This window comes from Protopterus annectens, chromosome 1.part0 (assembly GCF_019279795.1).
Source record: "Protopterus annectens isolate FY-2018-M chromosome 1.part0, PAN1.0, whole genome shotgun sequence".
Taxonomy (NCBI): Eukaryota; Metazoa; Chordata; order Ceratodontiformes; family Protopteridae; genus Protopterus; species Protopterus annectens.
The window spans coordinates 1,234,554,616-1,234,570,311 of NC_056725.1; the positions used below are offsets into that span (position 1 = coordinate 1,234,554,616).

At 41.3% G+C, this 15,696-nt stretch overlaps 1 protein-coding gene across 3 annotated transcripts in view; it reads right to left on the bottom strand.

Annotated features, from left to right (window-relative positions):
- Positions 1–15,696, bottom strand: part of FAXC (failed axon connections homolog, metaxin like GST domain containing) — a 1,137,834-nt gene that overhangs the window by 468,960 nt on the left and 653,178 nt on the right. The window lies entirely within an intron of this gene.

The window sequence follows — 15,696 nt, forward strand, 5'->3', positions numbered from 1 at the left end:
ACAGTTGAGATGTGGTGAGGCATATGTTGATTAGGTTCATTTCACTAGAACTTTACACCCATTGTAGGGGCAATTGTGTGGATAAGCAAGAGGTACCATGACAGTCGTGGATGCCATATACCCCACTATTTTGAGGTACAGTTCAATTGTGCCACCTTATGAGTGCAAGAGATGTGTCTGGGTAGATAGTAGAACACTGGCTTTGTCCATCAGTAAGAAAATTTTGCATTTCTGGAAGCCCAGAGTATAAAAGGCTATGCATTGTGTAGAGAGGAGATGACATTTGAAGAAAATTACCACAATGCTCAGAGAATTAATCTGATCAGAGGATGAGGATGTTGCACTACGTCTACCTTGGTTGCAGCAGCAAGGAGCAGATGATCCTCACCATCCCTAGGTGCTCTTGGTAGGCTGCCATTAACATCATATAACCAAAGAACAACCTTGGAGTTATGATGAGACCAAAGGGCAGGCTTCTGAACTGGTACTGATTGGTCTCTACCCTGAAGTGAAGTTCCTTATGGGCCCCTTGACAGTCTTGATGCATACATAAGCATCCTGAAAACCAAACAGTCTATCCAATCTCCTTGTGCTAGACAAGGTACTACAATTCCCACCAAAACTATCTGCATTTTTCCTTTTATAATTGATGGTCTAGGCCATTGACAGCCACTACAGGCCTGAGGTCCTCTGTCTTTCCGGCACCAAATAAAATCTTTAGTAATAACCTTGACCTCTCTGAGCTGGTGTGACCTCTTCTGTTTTGTAGGAGGCTATTCCCTCCTGCCTTAACACCTATCTTTGACAGTATTTGACCCCCAACAGGGACAGTGGGGATGTGGGAGTCACTTAAGAATGGGTTTCTGTAACCTTTGGATATTATGCTCCTTACCCATAAGTCTCATGTGATTTTTAGCCACTGGTGTAGGTGGAGGAGCAGGCATCTCCTGACTGCTTCCAGAATGAAGCAGCTGGGAAACATTTCAGGTTCTTTGCTGCCTGCCCTGAGGCTGACTGTGACCTCCTGTGGAGTGGTGGAAACTTCCACCTCTGCATTTGTGACTACTTTGGAAGAACCTTGTTATCAGCCCCTTCAAATGCTCCCTTGCTGATGTCAGTTGTGGCCCCTGACAAAACCATATTCAATGATAACTCCTTTTTCGGTTGTTAAAAAAACACTGGAAAGGCTGAAACCTAACTCCCAGAACTGTGAGGGTTTCCTCTTCTTTCTCAATATTCTTTATGTGCTTGTTGCTGAACAGGAGAAGTCCAGAAAGCTGGGACTCTGTAAAGGCTACCTTAGTGTCCTCCAAAAAATCTTTTCACCTGATCTCACCATGTCAGCACACAGCCATGCTGTTGCCTCAACTCTGTCTGAAACCTTAGATATGTTGTAAATCACATGGACTATGTTGCTCATAAGATTACTGGAGGTAGTGGTCCTTTCTATAGCTCCTTCATGACATGGAACATTTTGTCAGACACATCCCTTTGGAAATAAACCAAGTGAGGCAAGTAGTTTAACATGCTCAGAAACAGGGTGAAGGACATAAACACATGCTTTCCAAACCTGTCCATAATTCTGGACTGCTTACCTGGTAGGTGAACAACAGGACACTGGGAGATGGGGGTTAGAACACTCTTTAGACATGCCCCTCAGGGTCTCTGACCATACTACCTATCCATGGGCAGGCATAATCTCTTGTATGACTTTTTAAATACTGGGGGTACTGTATCAGGATTGCCCCTAGCCATCTTGGTATCATCCCCCAAGATGTCTCCCAAGGGAAGAACCATGAAAGATGTCTGAGCGGTGTACATTCAATCCTGCCACAGCCTCTTTTGAGATGAAAGGATAGAGTCCACCCTTTTTTTCACATGAAGGATTTTGCTAATTTTGGGGTAATCTGGGATGACCCAGGAGAAACTTTACCCTGCTTATAATTTACAGGCAATTCCATGGCGGAGTCAGTATGTCTTGTCATCTGAGATGTCTGACGTGGTTTCTTGTCAGAAGGTTCCAAAATATTTGGAGTATGCAGATGGCCTTTTTGTGCCTTCGTTGGATAAGAAGGGTTGCCACAGCTACTCAGGAGAGGGTTTTAATACTGCAGCATGTCCAAAACTCAATGAGTTACATGTCTTGTGAATGAAAAGGAGTTTATTTTTGTTATTTGATCACAGTGGTCAATTTGGAAGGTAGCATTGGAGAAGTGAGCTAAGAATGATACAGTCAAGAGGGTTTAGTTATTAGTTTGTAAGTTGTAATTAATTGAAGATAGAGCAGTGATGGGTGAAATGGGATTTGTTGGTAGCAAAATGAATAACTTTCTTACAACATTGTTCCAATTTAACCTTTACAGATGAGTGAAGGTGGATAAATATAGGTGCTCCGTGAAGCAGAGTGGGATGCATGTAGGTGGCGGTTAGGGTTACCTTGGTAGGATTACTCAGATATTTTCTGCTTCTATACAGCGTGGATTTTGCAATGGCACTGAGAATGTGAGGGTCAAATGTGAGGTTGTTGTTGATGGTTTGGCTGAGTAATGTGGTATGAGAGACCATTTCAATTCCTGCACTGTCCAGAGAGGTGATTTTGAAATTGGATTTGTCCAGAGTGAAATTCTGAAAAACAAATAATAGTAACTTAGTTTTCTTAGAGATAAATAGTAGTTGGGCATTTTTGAGCCAGTTTCCTGTGGAGTTAAAGGCTTCTTGATTTATCTGCTGAAGGTGGGTGAGGTTGTCAGAGGAGAATATAAGTGTGGAGTAGTCTGCATATTGCTTGCTTTGATGAGAAGTGGAGATTATTTATGAAAATATTAAATAGAACAGGACCTAGTATGGAAACTTGGGGTACACTTGTGGTGACAGGCAGGAAAGGGCATGGGGTACCAAACAATTTTACTAACTGTTGTCTACCTCTCAGGTAGCCATTGCACCAAAGAAAAGTGGATTCGGAGAACCCAAATGAGGACATTTGCTTAGGAGTTTGCTATCTGAAACAGCACTGAAGGCTTTGGATAGATCAAAGAATAAAGTGGAGATGAGTTTTCTTTTATCCCTAGGTTTTTTAATAGTGCCCATGAGTGAAAGATGAGAAGTGGTTGTTGTACTTTGGGGATCTCAGAAACCATGCTGTGTGAGAGGGAGGATTTGCTATTGTTGGAGTGGTTTGAGGAGTTGTTTGTGAATGCATTTTTTTTAGTATTTGAAGAGTGGGGAAAGATACCAATAGGTCAAAAGTTTTTTAATACCTTTATTAAATTATCACTTTAGTTTCCACCTTTATGTTATCTAAACTTCTTGTGAAATCTATGTAAGTTTGTCTATTTGGAGCTTATCTCCCCCGGCCTCCGCTGAAAATGGACATGTATCCAGTCGGACTATCCCAGTAAGCAAATGTAAAATAAATAAATTGTGTCGTGGGGTGAGGCAACACTTTTTCCAAAGGCTGAGAATGTAGGATTCTAGAATGGACATGTTAATTAGTATTGATTCTGGGTATGTTATTGTATCAGTAGCTATTTTTAAGTATTCTGAAGGTAGAGTGTCAGTACAAGGGAACATGGCATCAGTTTGTGAAGAAATTTCCTAATCCAAGATGTGAAGGCTTCCAGCCTAGCTAGATAGAATTTTGTAAGTAATTCTATGCCATTGTAAATATTAATATGATCCACAGGTTTGTTTCACAAATGTAAAGAAAACTGTGTTACGTGTTGAGCTTCAGAAATGTAACCACAGTGCAACCTGCTGGAAGAAAGTTGACAAATAAAGAATTTTACAACTGTGTATGATCTCAAGCTCAGAGACAGGATGTCTGGGCTAGGAAATTCTTTTTATTGTCCTAAGACATAGATAATTACTACGTTTCACATGTAAAGTGTCTTTTATTGCTCTGGCTTCCTGGCAGGTGCAGATCAAAAAGTAATATTAACATTTTGAGTTATGTGAGCCTGGGAAACTTCAGCAGAAGTGTCAAGAATTATGTAATCTGAAATGACTCAGCAGTAATGTGTATTATCAATTTAAGGGCTAACTCAGAAAGTAAGAATAGCATTTTATATTTGGTTCTGAAGCTGACAACAACTCACCAGCACTTTGTCTTTGCTTTGTAAGTAGCATTTAGAACAGTCATTTCTCTTAGAGATAGATAGAAATATAGCCAGATTAGTCTAGCTGTTTTCTATATTTATGTCAGACTGTCCTACAATGTTGTTTTAAAGTATTTCCTGTGATTTCTGAACTCTCTAATGTCATTGTGTTGAGTTAATAAGTATAGTCTTGTGTTTTTACTATTTATTATTAAATATTTTAAACCTTTCAACTGTGGCTGTTTTGTGAAGAGATAATTTAAGCTCTGAGAGTACTTGCATATATTTGGTGATACTGTATAAGCCACTCCTAAATAACCTTCAAGTCTCAGTCACACTTACTATTTGGATAACAGTAACATTGAACAGTAGAATTGGACACCCTTTAGTAAGGGCCTTTAGAGTAGCTGATAAGAGTAGTTGGTGGCACGTGATAAACAAAAGAAAGCACCAGTACGCCGTATCCACCTTAAAGGAATGTTTAATAAATGTCACAGACAGGACACAGAAATGCTGAAAGCATTACTGTGTCGTGTGCTGTGCTTTGCTTGCTGTGAAATTGTCTCTCTCTCAGACCCTACAGCTCTCAGACCCTACATTACAAGGCTTGAGGCAGGTAGCTAGTGAGGCACCTGATTCTCAAGGGGAAGGGGGAATCTGTATACCGGGACAAAGGGTCACTGTATAGACAGTGGATCCCTGAGGGAGGGATAGAAGGTGAGAGAATACAGCAGTTGGTAGTGCCCAGAGCCTATCATCTGGCACTTCTAGGCATAGGCCATGATATTCCCTTTGCAGGTCATAAGGGCATAAAATGTACAAAGAGACATATTATGCATAACTTCTATTGGCCTAGAATTTCCAAATATGTAACAAGGTACCACAGGACCTGTGATCAGTGCCAAAAGGTAGGCAAGGCAGGAGATAAGGTGAAAGCTCCTTTGATGCCTTTGCCTGTGATTGAGGATATTGAGGAGCCTCTGAGTACCCCAAGTTCCATGGGGAAAAAGTATATCCTAGTGGTAGTAGATTATGCTATAAGATACCCTGAGGCAGTGGCTTTGTCCTCAATTGAGGCAGAAAGGTGGCAAATGTTTTGTTAGAGATTTTCAGCAGAATAGGTTTCCCAAAATAAATATTGACTGACAGAGGTGCCAGTTTCACGTCAGACCTACTGGCTTGTCTGTGGAAGTACTGTGGGATGAAGCACCTAAAGACCACCCCCTACCATCCCCAGACTAATGGTCTTGTTGAGAGGTTAGACTCTACACTCAAGTCCATGCTACGGGCATTTGCAGAGCAGTTTAAGAGGGAGTGGGACAAATATTTGCCCCATCTGTTGTTTGCTTAAAAAGAGGATACCCAGGAATCCACAGGGTTTTCACCCTTTGAGTTGTTGTATGGGCATAGGGTGATGGGGCCTCTAGCTTTAATTTGAGATGAATGGGAAGGTGAGTGTGAATCTCACAAGGAGTCTGTTGTGGCATATGTCCTAAACCCTAGGACAAGGCTCAGTGAACTCATGGGCTTGGCCCAGGAGAACCTGGCAGAAACCCAACTGCAGAAAAAGGTCTGGTATGACAGGAATGCTTGCGCTAGAGAGTATGCTGTAGGGCATCATATAATGGTTCTCATTCCTGTCAGACACAACAAGCTGCAAGCAGCCTGGGAGGGACCCTACAGGTGGTAAGGAAGGTCAGTGATGTTAACTACATGGTGGAACTGCTTGGCAGGAGGCAGGACCACAAATTGTACCATGTTAACATGATGAAACCTTACCAAGATAGGGGGCCCTTGTGCTGAGTATTTACACTGGATTGTAGGAGGAGTCTGAGGGAGATCTGGTGACTGATGTCCTCAGTAGAAGGGGTAGCAATGTCCCAGCAGCTATCTCCTACCCAAGTTCGAGAAATTCAAGCTGTGTTACATGAGTTTGGGGACATGTACACTGGGAAAACAGGGTGCATCCACCTGGTGCAGCACCAGGTGGATACAAGACCCTAAAGGGCGATTAGGCAGGCCCCTTATAGGGTGCCTGAGAGAGTCAAACAGACTCTGAGGGAGGAGATACAGAAAATGTTGTAATTAGGGGTAATTCAAGAGTCCAGCAGTCCCTGGGCCTCTCCAGTGGTGCTGTTGCCAAAGAAGGATGGCAGCACCAGGTTCTGTGTGGACTACAGAAAATTAAATAGTCACACAGAGTCAGATGCTTACCCCATGCCTAGGACAGATGAAGCCCTAGAGCAGCTGGCTGGGGCTAAGTATTTTACCACCATTGATCTTACCAAGGGTCACTGGCAGGTGCCCTTGAGACCCAGTGCTAGAGAGAGATCAACCTTTGTGACTCCTTTTGGATTGTATGAGTTCATAAACATGCCCTTTGGGATGAAAAATACCCCAGCAACTTTCCAGAGGCTGGTAGATCATATCCTAGCAGAAGCAGGAGGGTTTGCCCTTGCTTACCTAGATGATATTGCCATCTACAGCCATTCCTGGCAAGAGCACCTTCAGCATGTCAGGGAGGTGCTGGGCAGACTATAGAGGGCAGGGTTCACCATTAAGCCCAGCAAATATCAGGTGGGTATGGCAGAGGTCTCCTACTTGGGACATAGAGTGAGGAGTGGTAAGATCAGACCAGAACCTGCCAAAGTGGAAGCCATTCAGGTATGACCTGCACCTGTTACCAAAAAGCAGGTGAGGGCATTTTAGGGACAGCAGGGTACTACAGAAAGTTTGTCCCCAGTTATAGTACCATAGCTGCTCCCCTCAGAGACCTGACAAGGAAAAACAGGCCAGATAAGGTAGTGTGGACTACAGCATGTGAGCAGGCATTCCAGAAGCTTAAAGAAGCTTTGGGAGGACCCCCTGTGTTTGCCAGTCCAGATTACAGCAAATAATTTGTTGTGCAGGTGGATGCTTTGAACCATGGGGTGGGAGGATTTCTTATGAGGGAGAAGAGCACCCAGTGGTTTATCTCAGTCACAGGCTCCAACCCAGGGAGGAATGCTATGCAGCTGTAGAACAGGAATGTCTAGCCACAGTGTGGGCACTGCAGAAACTTCAGCCTTATCTGTATGGAAGGAAATTCACTCAAGTTACAGATCACAATCCCCATAACATGATTACATTGAGCCAGCCAGCAAAATGCCAAGTTACTAAGATGGTTACAAGCATATGATATGTCAGTGCAGCATCACAATGGGATTAGCAATGCCAATGCAGATGGGCTCTCAAGACAGGGAATGGGGTAAAGTATACCCAGATAGACTCATCCCTCTCAAGCAAAGTTTCGCAAGGGTCACTTGAAAAACTAGCTTGAGTTCTCCGGGGGGGGGGAGTTGTGAAGGCTGCCAGACTAGCTAGATAGCATTTTGTAAATAATCCTGTGTCACTGTAAATATTAGTATGATCCACAGGTTTGTTTCACAAATGTAAAGAAAACTGTGTTATGTGTTGAGCTTCAAAAATGTAACCACAGTGCACCCTGCTGGAAGAAAGCTGATAAGTAAAGAATTTTACAACTGTGTATTATCTCAAGTTCGGAGACAGGATGTCTGGGCTAGGAAATTCTTTCTATTGTCCTAAGACATAGATAATTACTAGGTTTCACATGTAAATTGTCTTTTATTGCTGTGGCTTCCTGGCAGGTGCAGATCAGAAAGAAATGTTAAAATTTTGAGTTATATGAGCCTGAGAAATTTCAGCAGAAGTGTCAAGAATGATGTAATCTGAAATGACTCAGCAGTAATGTGTATTATCAATTTAAGGGCTATCTCAGAAATTAAGAATAGCATTTTGTATTTGGTTCTGAAGCTGACAACAGCTTACCAGCATGTTGCCTTTGCTCTGTAAGTAGCACTTAGAACAGTGATTTCTCTTACAGATAGATAGAAATATAGCCAGATTAGTCTAGCTGTTTTCTATATTTATGTCAGACTGTCCTACAATGTTGTTTTAAAATATTTCCTGTGATTTCTGAACTCTTTAATGTCATTGTGTTGAGTGAATAAGTATTGTCTTGTGTTTTTACTATTTATTATTAAATATTTTAAACCTTTCAACTGTGGCTGTTTTGTGAAGAGATAATTTAAGCTCTGAGTATTTGCATGTACTTGGTGATAAGGTATAAGCCACTCCTAAATAGCCTTCAAGTCTCAGTCACACTTACTATTTGGATAACAGTAACATTGCACAGTAGAATTGGACACCCTTTGGTAAGGGCCTTTAGAGTAGCTGATAAGAGTAGTTGGTGGCAGGCAGTACTACCGAATAGTCTGGGCAGAAGGTGGCATAGCTAGAGAACATCTGCCAGCCTTCCCCAGGAGTGTATGTGTGTATATAAATCAAATCTTAAAGTGTGTGTGTGTGTCAGCTACTTGGGCAGGGACATAAAGCACTGGTTGGACAGAGAGGGTACTGGAGGTTTTGGCTTGACTACTCAGCTGAGATCTGAACCCTATAGCTGTGCCAGTGGGGAGTCTCATTGGAGATCTGGAGAGAAAGGGAGAAACCAGCCTCAGACTGACTGTGATCTGTGTGTGCTCTTAAGGGAAATTGTACTTTACTGCGTGTGTACTTCTTATCCTCCCAATGTGGACACCCCTCACTGGTGCTAGTGGTGAGGATTGAGGCTCCTTGATTACTGGGTCAGTGCACGGGCATCACACAAGACATAGATACTGTTTCTATGGTAAAGGCTGAAGTAGAAGAAGTGATCAGTGATATTAAGGCATAGAAGAAGAGGTCAGTGATGTGAAGGAGATACTGGGCTTGTAGGAGGCTCTAATGGAGTATGGGTGTATTAGGACGGGTATCTTTATTTTGGTTAGCTATACTGTCAATAAAGTATGTGTTGATTTAGATTGCTATTTCCAATTCTGAATTATATGGTAATGGACTGGGTTTAGATTTAGTACCTGAGTGCAGTACATTTTTAATAGAGGGCCACAAGATTTTTGGGTTGTACCTATGTTGTTTCGCAGGTTTTATAGTATTGATTTTTACCTGTGTTGATTTTTTTTTTTTACTTTGGTTTTGGAACTCAACAGATTTTCGCTGAACATAGTTTTCAGGTTTTGTTTCTCATATGCTTGAGAATGTTTTAACTGTTGGACAGCCATTAAGCATGGTTTGATTTTACCATTTTACCTACAGGGGGAATAGCTACTTAATATGCCTAGGAATATTTTATTGAAAGTGAGTAAGGTATGCCTTAAGGACAGAAGTTTTAGGATGGACCAATTGATGGATTGTAAAGCTGCTGTGAAGGTATGCGGGTAAAACTGTGAGAGATTTGGGGTGAATCTGTATAGATGGTGGTTGGACTGATGTGTTAATACACTATAGGTCTAAGTTGGTAGGTGGTCACTAAGGGAATCTGAAAGATCTCCAGTGGAGCTCTATTTGCTGGGGTCAGAGACCATAATCCAATCTAGAATGGTGCCATTTTCTAAGGTTTTATTGTAATGCGTATCTGAGTTAATAAGTTAAGTTAGGCTGAATAGATTTAAAACTGAATTTGGTAAACTGGGGGAGATCTGCCAGTCAATACTGACATCATCTAGTGTGTCTATGCCCTTTCCTGGGGGAAATAAAGGACAATGGTGCATAGTTGTTTTTGGTTGTTTAATTTGAGGAAAGGTATGAGTAATTCAGAGTTGTGGAATCTGGGTATTGTGTTGGTGCAGGTGATAATTATCATATGAGTTTGAGTATAAGAGAGATGGTCCACACAGCTTTTTTAGTGGATGGTCTGCTCTGATCATTTTGTAATTGGGGTAGTATCTGTGATTCTTTTCTGTGGGATTGAAGTCAGGTTTCTGAAATAGTTAGTATATCAGAGGATGTTGTGGGGTATTTTTAGAATAAGTTTATTGGTTACTGGTTTGAGTAGGACCTAGGTTAAGACAGATGCCTCCATTCAAAGATATTACTGGAAAGGAGCATAGAGATAGGGATTTTTTAAGGCAAATGTTAACTTTTTTCCTGCGAAAGACCTGGTTTAAATGGGAGTTTAATTTTTTTATGTTGTAGTTGTGGCTAAGGGAGTCATTGAAAATGTAGGGTGCAGTATGGGATAGATTAATTGTGGTTGTTGGAATTTATAGTATGGGAAAGAGTAAGAGAATGCATTAAGGAGGGATGTTAATGTGATAAGCTCTTAGATGGCTAGGGTTAATAAGATAATGATAGTAGCAGGTTATTGGATTTAAAGGGAACTGGAAAGGACAGAGACTAATGGCATAAAGACAGTCATGGTGGGAGTGAATGGGATTTGGAGGCAGGGTTAGGGAATAAAGTGAGCCCAAGCATTAGAGAGTTATGCCCTTGCAGTGGAATCCCTCCAGAAAACAATCTGTGGAATATGGATGGAGACAAAGAACAGATACAAAAATAAGCTAGGCAGATTGTGCCAAGAAACTTACAGGATGGTCACCTGTGAGTTGGGGGGTTTATGAGGAAAGTGAAAAGGCTGAATGAATGTGATCTGGGAATGATAAAATTCAAAGATGAGAGTGGATTATGAAGTAGATTAATATATCAGTATCAGCATTAATATTTTGTTCATATTGTCAGCTGAGATGTAGGTATCTGCTAATATCTTATTCCTGTTGTATACCACCCTAATCTGGATGACTAATTCTTGACTGTAATATGAGTTAAAACTCCAGTGTTCTGGTAAACCTGAGAAAATGAATGTTAAGAGGAAATTAGAAAAGCACAATCAGAAACGCATGTTGGTAGGATTAACTGATGATAATCAAGCAAGCATTTTCTAGGTAAACTATAATTTTGATTTATTTTCTCATGTAGACCTGTGTATAACTGAATGGTGGATAGTCAACTCTAGGAGAACCAGAATAATAAATGGGACACACCAAATCATCTGATTACAAGAAAAGGTAGTGCATTTCTCAGTTGCTGTCAGTTTTCAAGGACAATAGTTTGAGTATGGGGGGAGATTTATCCCAGTCTATTTTGCTTGTTAAATGTTTCAGCAATATGAACAAGCTCACCCATCACTGATCTGATCTCTCTTGCGGCAGTCCAGAGCCATGTAATACCAACTACAGCTGTCTTCCTAAGAAAGAGGACTCCTTCTTACCACTAGCCTAGCTAGTTAGCATGAGTAGAAATATGGTTAAATTACAATAAAACTGGAATTACTGAGAATGAGGGTTAAAGATCCACCCTACTTAACAGAAGTATGTAGGAAAGACCTTCATACAAGCCAATATTAATATCTACTATCCCTTTGTATCTAGGTGAGTTCCTTGAAAACAAACAAAATCAAGAGAACAATTTGCAACAAACTTTTACTGCTATTACTGTTCTGAAGGAAATACAAGGCTAACTGCATTGCAAGAAAACAGTCTGATCGGAACTCAGTTCATAGGTTCATAGGTGTGTACTATGCTAATGGCCCTGGAGCCTTTACAAGCCTAACCCAAAAAAATTGCCAAGGCACCGTGCTACCCAATGTTAGTTCACAGTGCCCCTATCCAATAGGGCTACTGGAATGATCCCTAGAGTGAACTTTCTGTTACCCATCCACTGATCAGGATTTCTCTTGAAGAGGGCCAGCGAGGTGCTCTGCTTGACATGAATGGGAAGCTCATTCCAGAGTATGGGCAGCTATTGGGAGATGATCCTGTCCCTCCAGCATGTTCTGTTAATTGTGGTAATGAGGTTTTGATCTCTGGAGCATGTGGCACGGGGGGATTTGCATCAAGAAACTTCTTTATTGTGCCTTACATCAGTATATTCTACCTCTGCTTATTTCTTCTGTTATCAGTGCAAATGGCAGGTCAGTCTTATTGAAACAGCATTACTTCTTAATGTGGCAATACCTGCTTTTAAGTAAAAGGGACTACTACAAGTGCTCTCATACTATATGCTTGTGATACACTTGCTCGTTAGCCCTTGCTCAAATAGGCAAGTGTTTGAACTTCCACTAACTCAATCTCCTGTAACTACTTAGCTGACATAGCCCTACCAAAACCCTAAAACTCACCTCTACTCCCTAACCCTAAAACTCCCTTCCCATTCCTTAAATCTAAAAATTCAACCCCCAACCTAAAATTCACTTCCCACGTTCTACCTCTAAAATTATTTTCATGCTCTCTAAACTTAAAACTCCAATCCCACTTCTTAAACCTAAAACTCCCTTCCTGCTCCCTAATCCTAAAATCCCCTCTCACTCCCTAACCCTAACCTACAATCCTAACCCCCTCCCCTGCTCCCTTCCCACAGCTGCTTGCCTAGACTCATATTTGAGTTTGAGCATGAGCAACAGCCTCCACAAGCGACAAGGTGCTTGAATGGCTGGTTTTTGAGCACTTGTAGTGAACCCAAATTAAAATCACTGTTAAATGTCATATTCTGAGTTAAACTAATATTATGATCTGACCTGTGGACTGCAGTGAGTAAACAACATACCACAGAAAATCATACTCTTAGAGGTAGGGTAAAGTTGCCCCTTTGTGAAGACCCTCAAAAGGAAATGACTTACCTCAGGTGCATTGGCTATCTCTCAGAGAATTTCCTCATGCTATAACATTTAACTCTTATGATCAAGAGGAACTACAAATTGTCTCAGCATGTCATCCTCATCTGCATAATACACATGTACCTAGAGGCAATGTGAAGATCCCTGATTCACCACCTTGCATGTCTTTGGAACATCAGGGGAACAGATCCAGCAAAAATTCATACAGACACAGAAAGGGTATACAAACTCAACAGAGAAGTTGTGCCAGCCAGGGCCAAGCCAGAAAATCAAGCTGTGCTATCTACTCTACCTCTGTGAACACAAAACGAATTTGGTCTATATGATGTCCAAAAATGAAAGAATTATTCACAGATTGGTCATACCCTCTAATTGCTGGGTAAGGGACGATAGTTGTACCCATTGGGAATGATATCATGGAGCTTAGCCTAATCCAAGTGATTACAGTCAGTATTGACAGTATTCAGTTCAGAGACACAGCATCTACTGGGGGATCAGAAGACTGCATTGTGATCCCAGAAACAACAACTTCTCATGTCTCTTTCTGCTCAAAGTTAGAGTCTTATGCAGTAACATAAGGCATACAATTTAGTCCAAACCAATGAATTTATAAGCATTTTAAAAATTTAGCCCAGAAATTCCTTAGAGCCTTTCATCCAAAGACATTATATATATGTATACAGACTATTGCTATAACAAACGAAAACATGTTGTATTACTTAAACTAAATTGGGATCTACGTCATTTGAATGTAAACAATTTTGACTGAATCACAAAAGGTCAAACTCATTCAACTGAAATCTCATTTGACTGAATTACAATTTATAGAAAAGTGTACATGTCTACTGACAGTATGTGATGGTGTAACTTCTGATTTAGGAGTTATTAGGAAATGAGTCCAGAAGAGTCTGTGTGGATGGCAATGGCCTCTGTGATGTTGTACCCCACATCTGTAGATGTTTGTGAACCAGCACTGATTCACTGTGTGTTGTGCCTTTTCTTTTCTTGTCTTTTCTCCAAGGTTGTGTGACCATGGACATAGTATATTTAAGTAAGGGGTTTGTTGGGGACAAAGCCACTCACAGGAGGGTGCAAGAGAGGCGTGTGTGTGTGTGTGTGTGTGTGTGTGTGTGTGTGTGTGTGTGTGTGTGTGTGTGTGTGTGTGTGTGTGTGTAACTCCAGTCAAGGGAGACAGAGATTATGTCCTATAATCTTAGGGTGATATTCATACTCACTGCACAAAAGTGCAGTGAGCATGTGTGTAGACTCATCTAAGGCCAGCTAAGGCTTGTGTCAGAGAGAGTTTAGCTGCTCCTAGGTGCAGCTGCTTGAACCAGTTTGAGAAGAAATTATGAAAATGAGGCAGTAATGAGGTGTAAATGAGGAATGTGTGAAAAATCTGTGAATATCTCGTGGAAATGAGGAGCTCTTCCCACCTTTCAGTGATTCACAGTCACTTTTTGATGCTCAAATGTGACATGCAGATAAGGATTATAAAAAGGGAAGTTACACCTTTTCTTTCCACTTTGCAATCCATGAAGATAGCTACTTTCACTGCTAGCTTAGCTATTCCCCATTCTGATGTGCTCATTTCAGTCATGCCTAACCTAGGTGGACCAAGCTGTGCTCAGTGGCCAAGAAAACGACAAACACAAAGCATTAACTTTGCTGAGCAAGAAATCTTGGACAGTTTTAGAGTGGCAGGGGCATAATATGGGTTTTGGTGAGTTTGTGTAGCCCACAGTTGGGGACTAAAGAATACATGACCTTCCTATACCCGTTGGATGCCAAAGTATACATAGCCTCCACTATACTTGCTGAAGGAACCTTCCAGAGACAAAATGGAAATACACAGGTTATCTCACAAGCTTCTGCCTCAAGGATACTTCAGCAGTTCCTTGGTATACTCTTGGAACATGTGGACCAGCAGATCTACTTCCCAGTGTCATCTCACTACCAAGCCAGTGCTATGTGTGAGTCCTACAGAACTGTATGCTTTCCTGAGGTGTTTGTTGTAATAATGTGCACCCATGTTGCTATAAGGGCCCCTTCTTCACCATCAGGGGAGTGGTACTGGAAAAGTAAGGGCTACCAATCTATCAAATATCAGGTAGTGTATGACACAAGGAGATGCATCATAGTATTATCCCAGCATCCTGGCAGTGTCCATGATTCTTACATTTGGCCCACAAGCTCACTGTATTACTTCTTCCTGCATGATAGGACTCTTCATGGTCATCTAGTTGGTAAGTGAAAACTATTACATTGTTACTTACCATAGTAATTTCTCTACCTATAGAGTGGCATAGGTAGTACTGAGTAATCACTTCACACTTTTTTATGTGCCCCCTCCCTGTTTTGTTTTCCAATTGCCACACACTACCCAGTCAGACTATGGCTAATGACAACATTCCATAACTCCCGGTGAACTGTTAAGGAGTGCTTCAACACTGCACTATACCAGATACAGATATTCACAAAGCATGTTTGTCCTGCTGAAAGTATGTTTCTGTTGCATGGATGGGAGCTCTTTAGTATGACCTTGCTACTGTATACAGAATGTTTACCACACCTGTTGCATTCTGCTCAACATGATCTTGTGTCAGTCTGGTGCACAACTACCAGAGCCAGTCACTGTTAGTGGCAATGCAGCTCCCTGAATTGTTTCTTCCACAAGTGGCTATAGTGATGGTGGCCAGGCAATGGAAGTAGCATGGCAGCCCCTTCATCAGATTTGTACATGGTATACAAGCAAAGATTCAGCATATAGTCCACAACAATAGAACATTATATTCAATACATGACAGTGGGAAGTCACACATATAATACTTGATACATGCTGTGTTACTTGTGGGCTGTACTGAGTGGTTCATGGTCAGCTTACACTGTATATCAGACATTCTGCCTCATATCAAGAAAAACTTTTTTCATAACGTATTAGCAATCATTTGTACAGTTCAGTGGCACAATTGCTAATTATACTGGCAGACTTTGATTGCAGTGTAGAGTTGCAGTTAGTTGTGAAATATGTTTAAGACTATACCGTAATTGTTTGACTGCACTGTCACTTAAACATCATGATGAATTTACCTG